This window comes from Vipera berus, assembly GCF_964194415.1.
Source record: "Vipera berus genome assembly, chromosome: 1".
Lineage (NCBI taxonomy): Eukaryota > Metazoa > Chordata > Lepidosauria > Squamata > Viperidae > Vipera > Vipera berus.
Window position 1 is genome coordinate 12,322,846 of NC_138202.1, and position 15,664 is coordinate 12,338,509.

Sequence of the window (15,664 nt, forward strand, 5' to 3'; positions counted from 1 at the left end):
AATTAAGTTAAGAAATCTTAAGAGGACGGCTACATTGCACCCCGTCTTGACGATCGTTTCCAACTTCCAAGAAACGGCTTGAGCCAAAAGGAAACATCACTTGATGTTAACCAATAAAATGATTTTTTTCCAAACCATTATTCCTATATAGACTCATAGTTTGTCATTCAGTGCAAGATCCAACTACTAACTATACCCATGTGGAGGATAATTGATACGGGGTCTAGAGTGAGCATTAGTCATGGCAAGAACAACAAAAAAGAACCTCCTTATTTAGATGCAGTCTACCTCTGAACACCAGGTAAGAAATGTTTTACCACAAAGAGTGAGGGGTGGGATTCAGATTTGCAAATAACTGGAACAGTCATGCGTAAGAAATATATACATCTCCTTTGCACACAAAAATCCATGTTCACAGCACGTTCTTCTTTTAATAAGCTATCACTGTTGAAATTTCCATCTCCCCATCAACCAAGCCATTTTATTTGGAAATCAATTCACTTAAGGTGGTACAGTAATTGTATTTTCAGTATGGGTACCCTTTGCTGTCATAAAAGCCCTTCGGGAACTAACAAGAGATTTTCGGCACCAGGAGAAAATATTAAAATGCTGGGAGAATCCCAAAACTGAGTGAAATGAAATGCAATCTATTTGGGGTTGGTTTTTTTTAAAAATGTCTCTGTTCCTGGAGTTTCTGCAGCCATTTTTCCCCCCAAGCATTTGTCTTTTTCACTGCTCTGTAAAATGAAATCTTTGAAAACTCATTCCACACATATATATTTTTTTCACCTTTTCGAATTCCAGCCAAATTGATGTTTATCCCTGCCGTTTCAGAAGATATTAGACTATAAATATTCTTCCTCCTTTCAGGAATGGTCGGATTGTTCCATGATGTCACAGCAGCTGAGCCAATCGTTGTCTGGAATGACACTATAAGAATAATATCCTATACAGGCAGGCAGTCCTCGATTTATGACCACTTGTTTAGCGGCCGTTCAAAGTTACAAAAGCACTGAAGGAAATGACTTACGATGGGTCCTTGCACTTACGACTGTCACAGCATCCCCTTGGTCACATGATCAAAATTCAGGCGCTTGGCAACCAGCATGTATTTATGTGACGTTGGCAGTGTCCCAGTGTCGCTTCAGCACCATTTGTGTCCCTAAGTCGAGGACAACCTGTATATTTCTGTAAAAATGTCCAGCTTGGAAAGAAGCATGATAGGTATAGACTGCTGGTTTTACTAAATGCCATTTGATAGAATAGAATGTCTAGCCTCTTTTTAAAAAATCTCCAGTGATTGAGCGCCCACAATTTCTGAGTGCAAGTTGTTCCACTGGTTGATTGTCCTCACTGTCAGGAAGTTTCTCCTTAATTCCAGGTTGCTTCTCTCTTTGATCAGTTTCCAACCGTTGTTTCTCGTCCTTCCCTCTGGTGCTTTGGTGAACAACCTGGTCCCTTCTGCCTTGTGGCAACCCCTCAAATACTGGAACGCTGCTATCATGTCTCCCCTATTTCTTCTTTTCTTTAGACTAGCTAGCCAAACCCAAGTCCTGCAGCCGTTCTTCATATGTTTTAGCCTCCAGGCCTTTGATCATCTTAGTTGCTCTTCTCTGAATTTTTTTTCTTCTGCTTGCTTCACCTTATTCAGATTGTTCAAAACTGGGAATCAATAATGTGTAATAAATCCTTTAGCCTATAATAATAGTATTATGTAACAGCACTCTGTTTTTATCAATCAGATGGCCGTAATAACAGGACTACGTCGTTTCCTTGGCAACATTTTCAGAAGTGATTTGTCAATACTTTCATCTGGGATAGGTTTTTTTTTTACTACCCTGTCTCATTAAAGTAAAGAGTACAGGTAGTCCTTGTCTTACAACATTTAGTGACCATTCAAAGCTACAACGGCACTGGGGAAAAAGTGACTTATGACCATTTTTCACACTTACAACCATTGCAGCATCTCCATGGTCACATGATCAAAATTTGGATGCTTGGCAACTGATTCACATTTATGACAGTTGAAATGTCCTGGGATCATGTGATCAGCTTTTGTAACAAGCAAGGTCAATGTGGGAAGCCAGATTCACTTAACAACCATGTTACTAATGTAACAGCTGGAGTGATTCACTTAATAACTGTGCCAAGAAAGGTTGTAAAATGGGGCAAAGCTCACTCAACAAATGTTTCACTTAACAGCATAAATTTTGGGGCCTATTGTGGTCATAAGTGGAGGACTACTTGTAGATGGCCCAAAACCACTTAGCTGGCATTTGTATCTAAAGAAAGATTAGAACTCAGTTCTCCCTGGACCTAATGTGGAATGCTCAGTTGTTTTTTTAAACTAATCAATAAGCTGTTTAATAATTAAAAAATAGGTCAGTAGCTTTATCTTTTTTTTGGATTTCAGTCTTGGCTGTTTAAAAAAAAAGTAAAGTAAGGTTTAAAATAGCTGTGTTCATCACAGAAATTTAACCTGATGGCTGAAATAAACCATTTCCTGCATTTTCTGAACTGGTTAAAGCTATTGTGTGAACGTAGCCACCGTCTTTTTGAAGAGGTGAGCATTGACAGCAATTGTCCCACAACCCACAAAAGAAGGGGTTCCTACCTAATGTATAATTCATATTTTAAATTATCAGAGAAGTTATTATTTTGCATTTGGATTGGTAAAATGAAACAATTAGAATATGTTCCGTAGGATTTCCAATGGACATACCCTGTTTTATGGGGCCGTTGTCAGCCAATAAAAAAATAATTGAATAGCAGAAAAAGAGAGAGAGAGAGAAAATCAGTCTTCCCATAGCCAAAACACTGCCAAATTCAACTGAAAAATTTTTCCATTCCTGTACTCAACAACCTTTTTCCAGAGATTGTAGAAGTGTTGATTTTGTAGTAACACGGAGCTATTTTTGATTATAACAACGTCTTTAGAAGAGAATATTTGTAGCTCGGGGTTGAACCGGGACTCCTTGTTGCTCTCTGAACTTGCAAGACTTTTTCTTGCAGACTTTTCATTATAGTAATAGCAATAGCACTTAGACTTATATACCGCTTCACAGTGTTTTATAGCTCTCTCTAAGCTATTTACAGATTCAGCATATTGCCCCTCAACAATCTAGGTTGTCATTTATACCGGCCTCGGAAGGATGGAAGGCTGAGTCAACCTTGAGCTGGTCAGGATTGAACTGCTGGCAGTGGGCACAATTAACCTGCAATACTGCATTCTCTAACCCCTACGCCACCAGGGCTTTTTATCCAATTTGATATAGGTAGCCCTTGACTTGTGACCACAGTTGGGACCAAAATTTCCATTGCTAAGCAAGGCTGTTGTTAAGTTGCCCCTGATTTTATGAACTTTTTTGCCATGGCTATTAAGCAAATCAATGCAGTCATTAAATGAATCATACAGCTGTTAAGTGAATCCAGCTTTCCCCCATTAGGTTTGCTTGTTGGAAGCCAGCCAGGAAGATCATAAATGGTGATGCTGCCCTTCTTGTAAATATATGCCGGTTGTCAAGCGCCCAATGACCATGGGGATGCTGCAACAGTTGTAATGGTCATAAATCCCTTTTCCCCCCCAGTGCCATTGAAATTACAATTGCAATTTCAAATGGCCACTAAACAAATGGTTATAAGTCAAGGACTACCTGTAATGTCTTCAGTGCACTGGAAATGTTTCCTAGCCATGTAATGAAATATCTGCAAGAAAACCACCAAGCTCAGATAGCACCAAGGACTCCACAATGATGTCTTTATTCATCCAATGCAGGGGTCTTCAAACTTGGCCCTTTTATGACTTGTGGACTTCAACTCCCAGAATTCCTCAGCCAGCGTTGAAGTCCACAAGTCATAAAAGGGCCAAGTTTGAAGACCCCTGATCCAATGTAGGTACAATCCCTTAAATGTGATTTACATCACTGAGTGTGACAAATGGGGACTTTGAATAGCCCTGCTCAACTTAGCTGTACTGGTAATAATCCAGGAAGAGGACAAATTGCACGGGGGAAACATTTAAGGAGAAACCTCTTCCAAATTTAAATTGCTTCAAACTTTTTCTTGACACTTTGGTTTTCTATATCTGAAATCAAAACGCACTGCTTCTCCTGCAAACACACTTTTTAAAACAATCTATTTCCTGTGGATAAATATGGATCTGTATGCATAACTCACCTTGAAATTTAAAAAAAAAAAACCACTCAATTTTTATTCTACCCACTTTCCAACAGACTTAAGGGAATACCGTTCATTGCCTGTGGTTTATCTTCACAGCAAACCTTAGCAGAAAATCCCAATGCTGTCATTCATTTCTCCAGGGCTGAAGCAAGAGAAACATCTGTTTAATTCATGCCCCAGGTTCAATTACTGCAGCGAGAATAGAAGCAGTTTGCATTTTAAAAAATATTTTTCTTATGGCCTGAGGTGCTTGGAAAAATAACAGGACTGCTACTGTTATTACTACTCCTGCTAGTATTATATTTACCAAGGCACGATGCAAATAAGAAAAAAAAACCAAAGTTCACCCAACAAATTACTTTCCAACTTAACAGCCAAACCAATAAACACATTAATAATTAAGACAAACTAGATGCAACCACTACTCTACATATTTAAAGCAATGTCTAGCAATTTGATCCAGCTTATATAGAGTGATTTTATGCCATCAAGTCGGTGGTCTTAGTGACCACATAGATTTTCTCTGTAAATATTAGCCCCTAATCTGGTCCCAAGCATGTATAAATCCATAATTAAAATAAAAGAGCTACTAATTTAGGAACTGTCAAAATGAATGAGACATAGAAGGCATAGAGGCGTAGAATCAAGATCACGCGAAGTATTGGTACCGCTTTATAGAACCCTAGTAAGGCCACACCTGGAATATTGTAGCCAATTTTGGTCACCATATCACAAAAAAGATGTTGAGAGACTGGAAAAAAATCAGAGAAGAGCAACTAAGATGATCAAAGGCCTGGAGGCTAAAACATATAAAGAACGGCTGTAGGACTTGGGTTTGTCTAAAGAAAAGAAGAAATAGGGGTGACATGATAGCAATATTCCAGTATTTGAGGGGCTGCCACAAAGAGGAGGGGGTCACATTATTCACCAAAGCAGGAAAACAAACAAAGAGAGAAGCAACCTGTAATTAAGGAGAAACTTTTTAACAGTGAGGACAATTAACCAGTGGAACAGTTTGCCTCCAGAAATCATGGGCGCTCCATCACTGGATATTTTTAAGAAGAGACTGGACAGTCACTTGTCTGAGATGGTATAGGTTCTCCTGCTTGAGCAGGGGGCTGGACTAGAAGACCTCCAAGGTCCCTCCAGCCTTATTCGATTTCTATTATTTCTATTTCTATTCTAGGATTATCAGTGGCTCAGTGGGTTAGGATGCTGAGCTTGTCGATCAGAAGGTCGGCAGTTTGGCGGGTCGAATCCCGAGTGCCGTGTAACAGAGTGAGCGCCTGTTACTCGTCCCAGCTTCTGCCAACCTAGCAGTTCGATAGCACGTAAAAATGCAAGTAGAAAAATAGGGACCACTATGGTGGGAAGGTAACAGCGTTCCGTGCACCTTTGGCGTCTAGTCATGCCGGCCACATGACCACGGAGACGTCCTCAGACAAACGCTGGCACTTCGGCTTTGAAACGGAGATGAGCACCGGCCCCTAGAGTCGGAAATGACTAGCACGCACGTGCGGGGGAACCTTTACCTTAACCTTATGCTAACCTGCTCATTCAATAAAGAAGTATTGAAACCTCTTTTAAAGACCATTAAACTCTCACAACAGAGAATGTAAAAAGGGGAATGATTTCTGAAAACCCAGGACTGGGAGACTTTAATCCTGGAATAGGAACTAGAAAGAAGATCCTGCTCAGAGAAGCGAAGGAATGGGCAGAGTAAAATAACAGTGGATAGATTTCAGGGGTTGGGGTTCACTTGTTCAGTTGCTAAGTTGTGTCTAACTCTTTGCAATCTCATGGATCACAACATACCAGGCCCCCCTGTCCTCACTATCTCCCAGAGTTTGTCCATATTCATATTCATTGCGTGGATGACGCTATCTAAGCATCTCATCCTTCTCCTTTTGCCTTCCATCTCTCCCAACATCAGGGTCTTTTCCGATGAGTCCTCTCTTCTCATTTGGTGCCCAAAAGATAATCATCATCATCATCATCATCCCCAAAATTTATGCTGTTAAGTGAGACATTTGTTAAGTGTTGAAGTTCTCGTGTCTTAGAATGTCTCACTTAACAACAGAAATTTTGGGCTCAATAGTGGTCGTAAGTTGAGGAGTACCTGTGCTCCTTTCTCCAAGAAACAACTAGAAAGAGTTCCTAACTCACCTCCTCCATGCTCTGCCTTTTTCATTGCCAGTGCCAGTGACTAAATCCAGGGATTTGCATGGGAAGCAGACGCCCTGTTGCACATTAGTTAATCCTCAAAATAAACGGTGGGATGCACGTCCTTAAACAGTTGTTTATATTTCTCTGTTCTACCTGCCTCTCTGCCTCAGCCCACTGGGTCTGGAACAGGGGTACCTGGGGCTACCCACTGCTAATACAAGCAACTTACATCTCAATCATGTCCTGCCTAGATTGTGTGTGTGTGTGCGTGTGTGTGCGCACACACACAGTCAGCTGAGTTTGGGGTTTCATGCAGCAAAAGACGACTCTCCATGCTGATTTCATTGCCAGGTCGTGAATGTTTTCACAGCTTTAATCCATGTGACTTAAAAATTGCAAGGAAGGAAGGAGGGGAAAAGAAAAAAGGGAGGAAGAGAAGGGAGCCAGGAAAGGAAAGAAAAAGGGAGGAAAGTAGAAAGGGAGAGAGGGAAGGGAGGAAGGCAGAGAGTAAGACAAGTGTACAAGAAGCAGGCCAATGTGAAATCTAGATCAATTCCTGCTGCCTTTTTAGTAACCAGAACGAGACATTATGTTATTATCACCCTCTGCTATTTTTTTCTCCCAGTCATGCTTCACTGTATGTGTGACCAGAAATCAAAATCTAAGCCCTGAGATTCTTTCCTTTCCATTTTTTTCTTTCGGGGTGGGTGGGGTGGGGTGGGGGAATGGGAGAAGGTACAAGCGTTAGAGGCGGTAAAGAGGAAGAGTTAAGAGATTATTTTTGTTCCAGAAAGCCTTCGAGCCTTCATTATTGCTAGAAATAATAAAGTTTAGATTGCATTGGATTGTGTTTTGAAAATTAGATAACAAAAACAATTATATGTCTATTTCTGCCCGTCGACAACGGTGGATACTCAGTTCTCCCAGGAATTTAGAATTCTGAATTATAGGCCTCTTATCTTTCCGAACGGAACCACTTTAAATAGTCTTTATTGGGCTGTTTTTAAAAGAAAAATCTTTACCTTTTTGGTACATAAATAAGTGGAGCGGAGAGTGGCGGAGAGATCCAGCCCACAGCCCCTATTGTGTGGGGTGCAATAGGATCCTCTTTTCTCACCTACATGAAGCCGCTGGGTGAGTTAATCCTTCAGTTTGAAATGAGATAAAGGTAGTCTGCAAATTACAAGCATTTGTTTACTGACTGTTTGAGGTTACAAAATCACTGGAAAAAGTGACTTGCGACCGGTCTTCACACTTACAACCAATGCAACATCCCCCACGGTCACGTGATCAAAGTTTGGATGCTTGGCAACTGGCATGTATTTATGACAGTTGCACTGTCCTGGGGTCATGTGATCACCATTGGTAACCTTCCCAGCCGGCTTCTGACAAGCAAAGTCAGTGGAGAAGGCAGATTCGCTTAATGGCTTCGTGGTTCACTTAACAACTGCAGTGACTTGCTTAAGAACTGTGGCAAAAAAGTTTGTTAAATGGGGCAAAACTCACTTAAAAACTACCTTCCAGCATCCCCACAGTCGTGTGATCAAAATTCAAACACTTGGCAACTGGCATGTGTTTACAACAAGGTGACGCAGTGGTGAGAATGCAGCACTGAAAGCTAATTTTGCTGACTCCCAGTTGCCAGCAGTTTAGCAGATCGAGTGGCTCAAAGTTGACTCAGCCTTCCATCCTTCCTAGGTTGGTAAAATTAGGGCCCAGATTGTTGGGGGCCAATAGGCTGACTCTGTAAACTGCTTAGAGAGGGCTGTAAAGCACTGTGAAGCAGTCTATAAGTCTAAGTGCTATTTCTACAACAGTTGCAGTGTCCTGTGGTCATCTATTGCCATTTGTGACCATCCCAGCCAGCTTCCTACAAGCAAAGTCAATGAAGGGAACTGGAGTTGCTTAATGACCATGTGGTTGACTTAAAAACTGCAGCGAATTGCTTAACAACTATGGCAAAGAATGTTGCAAAATTGAGCGCAAGTCACATAACAGCCCCTTAGCTTAGCAATGGAAATTCTGGTTCCAATTGTGATTGTAAGTCGAGGACTACCTGTTGCATCAATATACTGATAATACCTAGATCTAGATCTAGATCTATCTATCTATCTATCTATCTATCTATCTATCTATCTATCTATCTATCTATCTATCTATCTATCTATCTATCCATCCATCCATCCATCCATCCATCCATCCATCCATCCATCCATCCATCCATCCATCCATCTATCTATCTATCTATCTATCTATCTATCTATCTATCTATCTATCTATCTATCTATCTATCTATCTATCATCTATCTATCACCTCCATCTCAGGCTGTCCAAATAATACTACGGAGGTCCTAACTCAGTATCTTCAAGTTCTGGGGGTATGGATAGGGTCCAACGGGTCTCAAATCATTCCTAGTAAGACCAAGTGGCTTTGGGTTTTGGACCCCCTGGTTCTGTGGATCTTCCATCTCTTCTTCTGAATGGGGTTGTACTATGAGTGATTTTGGGGTCCTCTGGACCCATGGCTTCCACTCAAAGAGCAGGAGGTAGCCATGGCCAGGAGGACCTTTGTACAGCTTCCTTGTCCCTGTTCCTGGACTGGGAGGCTTTGCTCTCAGTCAGTCATGCCTTAATCTTCTCCTGCTTGTGTTACTGCAATTTACTCTACATAAGGCTGCCCTTGAGGAGGAGTTGGAAGGTTCAGCTTGTGCAAAACTTGGTGGCAGGCAGCCACTTGGAAGATATCAGCACCATGAGCTGCATTGGCTACCAGGATACTTCTGGGTGCAATACACGGTGCTGGTGATTACTTTTAAAATCCTTAATGGCTTGGATTTGGGTTACCTATGGAACATAGGCTCTCCCCAATGATGTCTGCAACGCTATGTGATCCAGCAGGAGAGGCATGCTCCAGATTCCATCAACGAGAGAGCACCCTCTGATGGGTCCCAGGAAGATGGGAATATCATCCCACCAAACAGGGGTAGGCAACCTTGGCTCTTTTATGACTTGTGAACTTCAGTTCCCAGAATTCCTGAGCCAAGGTTGCCTACCCCTGCACCAAAGATTAGACCTGCCCCAACCCTACTGGCCCCTTTCACAAGTCATTGAAAACCTGGTTTTGCCATCGAGCCTGAGGCCCTGGTAGCATGGGTGAGCCCATTACTTGACCTTGGTTGTGTTAACTGTTTTTAGTTGCTACGTTATTGTATGTTATTTCCATTGTTCTTAAGGTTGGTTGCTTTTAACTACATTTTTCTCCTGCTTTTAACTGTTACCTGCGCAGAGTCATGCATGAGATAGGCGACCACATAAATGTATTAAATAAATAAATATCCCATAGATGAATAATTTGCCGTAGGGTTTATTTATTTGGTTGGTGATTTTGACTCTTGGTTGAGTTTCACTAATTCTTTGTGGGTTCTTATCTTTGAAAGCTAGTATCCAGAGTTCTTACGGTGGCTTCCTTATTTTTCACACACCTTTACATATCCACCTTTTTTTCTTGGCTTCAAATTCCATTCATCTATTTTTCCTAATCTTTTAATTCCTCCGAACAAGTCATAGAGGCATTGTGCAGATATGGGAACCAATTAATCTTTCTTGTAACCTAACTGAACTCACAGGGTTGGTGGGAAAATTGCTTTGCATGCTGCCTTAAATGCTGGAGGAAAGGCAAAATATAAATATAATGAATAAATGAATAAATGAATGAATGATTGCATGAATGTCCTTAGTCCTCCATGTAGCCAAATCTCCTTCTTACAGCTTGCAGTTGGTGCTAAGAAAGCAGGAAAAGTTGAGACAAGCAGAAGCATTGTTTGGTGAAGGAAAAAAAAAACAAGATGAGAGTTGTGGCTATGCCCTCAAAGTTCTACTCGAACCAAAACATAAAATAAAAGGGGCAGAGTTTTGATTGAGCACGGTGAATTCTACATAGGCGTCAAGAAGGGCATCTGGCTAGTAAATGCTCAGCTCCATCCAGTCACCTGACTCCATGCCGAATTCAAGGATTACAGGGTCATACAAAGGGAGAGCTTTGATCTTGTGGTGATTGTCATCTTGACAGGTGTGAGTACCCTTGGACACTTGCGAGAACTATTTCAGCCAGAGATTTATGGAGAAAAGAGCACAGGTTAACCACTACTGCTGCTGCTTGAATTTCCAATTAAATTTTATAGGCAAACAAAAAGAATGGTCAAAGATTACGGTAGGTTTCCCTGTCCAGTCATGTCTGTCTCTAGGGCACGATGCTCATCTCGGTTTCTTGGCTGAGGGAGCCAGCGTTGTCCAAAGACGTTTCCTTGGTCATATGGCCAGCATGACTGTATGCCAAAAGGCTCGCGGAATCCTGTTACCCTGCACACCGAAGTGGTACCTATTAATCTACTTGCATTTGCATGCTTTAGAACTGCTAGCATGAGCTGGAGCAAGGAAGGGGAGCTGTCCCTATTGTGCTGGTGCTGAAACCTGGACTGTCTCAAAGCTGGGCTGTCAATTTTCCAGCTGACAAGTTCAGCCTCTTTAAGTTTCAGGGTTCTCTACTCTCCGTTTATATTTGCTTCTGGCTCGCCTTTCAGCAACCCGCTAAATAATTCTTTCTTAAAAATTGCAGTGTCTCACGATAGCTATATCAATCCATTGCAGGGCCTTTTGGCTTAGTTAGAATCCACTCTGAGAAGAATGAGATTGTTACTTAAAATAATAGGCACAGGGAGAGAGAGAGTGGTTTTTCTTCAAATGTACACACACACAAAGTTTACAGATAAGTCACTGACACTCTTGGCAACTTTGTCTGGTCCCACGCAGCAAAGTTAGGAACAGGCAACTGCATAATGACTACACTTCCAAATCAATTTCTAGGGATAATTACTCCAGGGAGTCAAATTGACCTTGAGAAGAAAGTGGCGTTTAATCACACTGCAGGGGTCATAAGATAGAGATAGCCGGAGAAGAGTAAAATAGCCACTGATGGTAGTCATTGTATATTTTTATATTGTGTTTTATCCCCTAAGGGAACCCATAATGGTGAGTCATATATTACAGTCCAATAAAAGTGCATTTCGCCTAATGCAGTAATCAAAACAATGACCATCCAAATGGCTTAGCTGCAACTATCCTGGAACAGAAGTGTGTACATTGTAAGAAGGAATTTAAAAAGCAGATCATAGATGTGACATGAGTACAGGTTGTCCTCAGTTGATGACCACAACTGAGCCCCAAATTTCCATTGCTAAGCAAGACAGTTGTTAAGTGAGCTTTGTCCCATTTTACGACCTTTTTTGCCACAGTTGTTAAGTGAATCGCTGCAGTTGTTAAGTTAGTAAGACGGTTGTTAAGTGAATCTAGATTCCCCATTGACTTTGCTTGTCAGAAGGTGGCAAAAGGGGATCACGTGCAGCCTGCATAAATATATGCCAGTTGCCAAGCATCTGAATTCTGATCATTTTTATTTATTTTTATTTTAATTCCATTTATATCCCGCCCTTCTCTGAAGACTCAGGGCGGCTTACAAGCTTAGCAGTAGCCTTCATTCTATGTATATGCCTGCTTATTAGGGCTTTGATCATGTGACCACAGATCTATGTGTGAAAAATGGTCAAATTTTTTCAGTGCCATTGTAAGTTCGAATGGTCACTAAATGAATGGTTGTAAGTCAAGGACTACCTGTAGCAATAGCAGTAGCACTTATATACAGCCCTCTCTCAGTGGTTTAGAGAGTCAGCCTCTTGCCCCCAACAATCCAGGTCCTCATTTTACCGACCTCGGAAGGATGGAAGGCTGAGTCAACTTTGAGCTGATCAGAATTGAACTGCTGGCTGTGGGCAGAGTTAGCCTGCAATACTGGATTCTAACCACTGCACCACCACTGCTCCTTTGATGATGTAAGTAGAGGACAATGGTGGGCTGTAGATAACTGCCTTGTATGAAAGGAAAACCCTATGCAGGGCTTATTTCTAACTTTTGCACATTTCTTTTCAAAGTTTATAGCACCTCAGCACCCCCAGACTAATGGAGATTTCTTTTTCCATGGGGAATAGGGTACATTGCTTGAAAACTTCAGCTGCCCTTCCACTCCCAGAGTACAGGTTACTACAACTCTACAAACCTAAAACCTCAATCGGAGCCAGAATTTCCAGTGCTAAGCAGGGGGGTTGTTAAGTCACGTCTGATTTTCTGATCTTTTTGGCCACGGTTGATAAGCAAATCATTGCAGTTTTTAAGTGATTCATGCAGTCGTTAAGAAAATCAAGCTTTCTCCATTGACTTGTCAGAAACCATCCAGAAAAATTGCAAATGGCAATGACACGATCGTGATGTGCGCATACGATGTTGAAGATACATGCCATTTGTTAAGCGCCCGAATTTTGCTCATGTGACTATGAGGATGCTGCGACAGTTGCTAAGTGCGAGGACACGTGATAAGTCACTTTTTTCAGTGCTGTTGTAACTTCAACAGTAGCTAAACAAATGGTTGTAAATCAGCAACTACTTATAAGACAATAAGGGGATGTGAGTGTTTGTTCAGGGCTCAATCTGGGCTGTTTTAAGCAGGGACCTTGTGATGCTCACTTCTTTTGAACTATGACTCAACAGCCCTTTCTGGCCAGCTGAGGCTTCTGGGATTGCTACAAGTAGTCCTCGACTTACGACCACAATTGCGCCCAACATTTCTGTTATTAAGTGAGACATTTGTTAAGTGAGTTTTACCCCATTTTATGACCTTTCTTGCCACAGTTGTTAAGTGAGTCACTGCAGTTGTTAAGTTAGTAACCCAGTTGTTAAGTGAATCTGGCTTCCCCATGGACTTTGCTTATGCAAAAAGTGATCCCATGATCTTGGGAGGTGGCAACGGTGATAAATATGAACCAATTTAGCCAAGCATCTGAATTTTGATCACGTGGTCATGGGGATGTCACAAAGGTCATAACTGTGAAAAAGGGCCACAAGTCACATTTTTCTGTGCTGTTTTAACTTTGAACGGTGATTAAACTGAACTGTTGTAAGTCGAGGACTACCTGAAATTCCCAACCCTTTGGAAGTCTTTCGAAAATGGCACACTGTCACCATCCATCTTGGCAAGCTTGGAATGCTGAGAACAGCTGGGCAGCTCCATGAACGAAACAGTAATAATAATAATAATAATAATAATAATAATAATAATAATAATAATAATAATAATAATAATAATAATAATAATAATAATAATAATAATAAAGTTGGAAGGGACCTTGGAGGTCATCTAGTCCAACCCCCTGCTCAGGCAGGAAACCCTATACCATTTCAGAAAATGGCTGTCCAATCTCTTCTTAAAAACTTCCAATGTTGGAGCATTCACTGCTTCTGGAGGCAGGTTGTGTCCTCTCTGTGTTGAGTGGCAGACGGGAAGGAAAACCGCAGCCTGGACAATCAGCATGTATCTCAGCCAGCAGAACGAGGGAGGGTGTGGGTGTTTTCAATAGGGATCCTTCCTAGTATTCTGGAAGATTAAAGGAAAGGAATGAAGAGATAACTTCAGTCTTGCAAGCTTCTATTAATGTAACCTTACAAAAAGGAGAGAACTTGTACTCCTGATTGTGCTTTTGGTCTGGACTACCTTGCAGGGTTAGCAGCAGCCAGCCAATAGGTCCGCAGCACAGGTAGTCCTTGACTTACAACTATCTATGTAGTGACCATTCGAAGTTACAATGGCACTGAAAAAGGTGGCTTATGACCATTTTTTCACACTTAAGACCATTTGCAGCGTCCCCATGATCACCTGGCAAAATTCAGGTGCTTGGCAACTGGCTCCTATTTATGATGGCTGCAGTATCCATGTGATCAGCTTTTGCAACTTTCCGACAAACCAAGTCAATGGGGAAGCCAGCTTCGCTTTACAGCCACGTTACTCATTTAACAAATGCAGTGATTCACTTAAGAACCGTGGCAAAATGTATGGCAATTAAAGTCATATAACATTTTAAAAGAAGAAAAGCTAGTACAAACTTGGTTTCAGTATGGGCAATTACAGGCTAGGTGGAAAGAGGACTAGAAAACTGGTTTTTTGATGACTGATGAAAATTTGGTAAAGCAAATCAGAGATCAAGGTCAAGCACATATAAAAAGGATATATCTTGCATTGATAGAAATTGATTCAGAGATGGAACTTGTTAAAGATTGTATGATAAAGTGGGCTCAGAATTTTCAAGAAGTTATTACAATGGATACTTGGGAAAAGATTTGGGTGAGAAATGTAAAATTTACACAGGCCCAAAATTTAAGAGAGAACTTTTACAAAATGTTTTATAGGTGGCATTTAGATCCTAAAAAATTAGCAAGTATGTATCCGAACTGCCAGCCCAAATGTTGGAGGTGTGGTTGTGAGGATGCAACGTATTTTCATATATGGTGGACTTGTAAAAAGGTTAAAGCTTTTTGGATTAAAATTTGGTGGAATATGCAAAAGATATTCAAGAAAAGGATAAAGTTTTCTCCGCAATTGTTTTTATTGGGTATTATCACAGACACCACCGTTGTAGATATTAAGTTGATGTTGAATTTAATTACGGCAGCGAGACTTTTAGTAGCGCAATATTGGAAGAAGGAAGAACTGCCGACTATAGAAGAATGGACTTTAAAAGTTTCCAACTTTGCGGAGATGGCAAAGATTTCAGCGTATTTGAAAGATCAATTGCAACAGAGATATACCGTGGAGTGGAAGAGATGGATAGATTATATTCAGAATAAATATGGGACTAAAAAGTTTCACTTAGCATTTGAATAAGTAGCGGATTTATATGATGTATAATTAGCTTGTAGTTATTTTATTAAGAGTTAAAGTGCGATAGAATTTAATATCTTATTGTTGTTTGCATATTTTAGATTATGTTTGTTTGTATTTTTATACCCTGTATTTAGCTCTGGGAAGTCGGGGAGGGGGGAGGGGAGGGGAGGGGAGAGTTGGGGAGGTTTGGGGAGAGGGGAGGGGGAGGGGAGGGGTTTTGTATTCAAAAATGTACTGTAAAACTTTTCAATAAAAAAAAAGAACCGTGGCAAAAAAAAGATCGCAAAATGGGGCAAAACTCACTTAACGAACATCTCACCTAGCCACATAAATTTTGGGCTGAATTGTGGTCGTATGTGATCTGTGGCAAGGAATGAATAGTTGTTGCCAGAAGTCAAAATGTCTGCATTTAAGAGGATGGTCTGGCCTTCTGTTTTATACGGGAATTGAACGCAGTGGGGAGTGGGTACTTAAGAGGCACGTGTGACGAAAAGAATGAAGGAAGGGGTCCTGAATGGAAGGTGCATCGAATGCAAATCGAGTGACCAGAGGAAC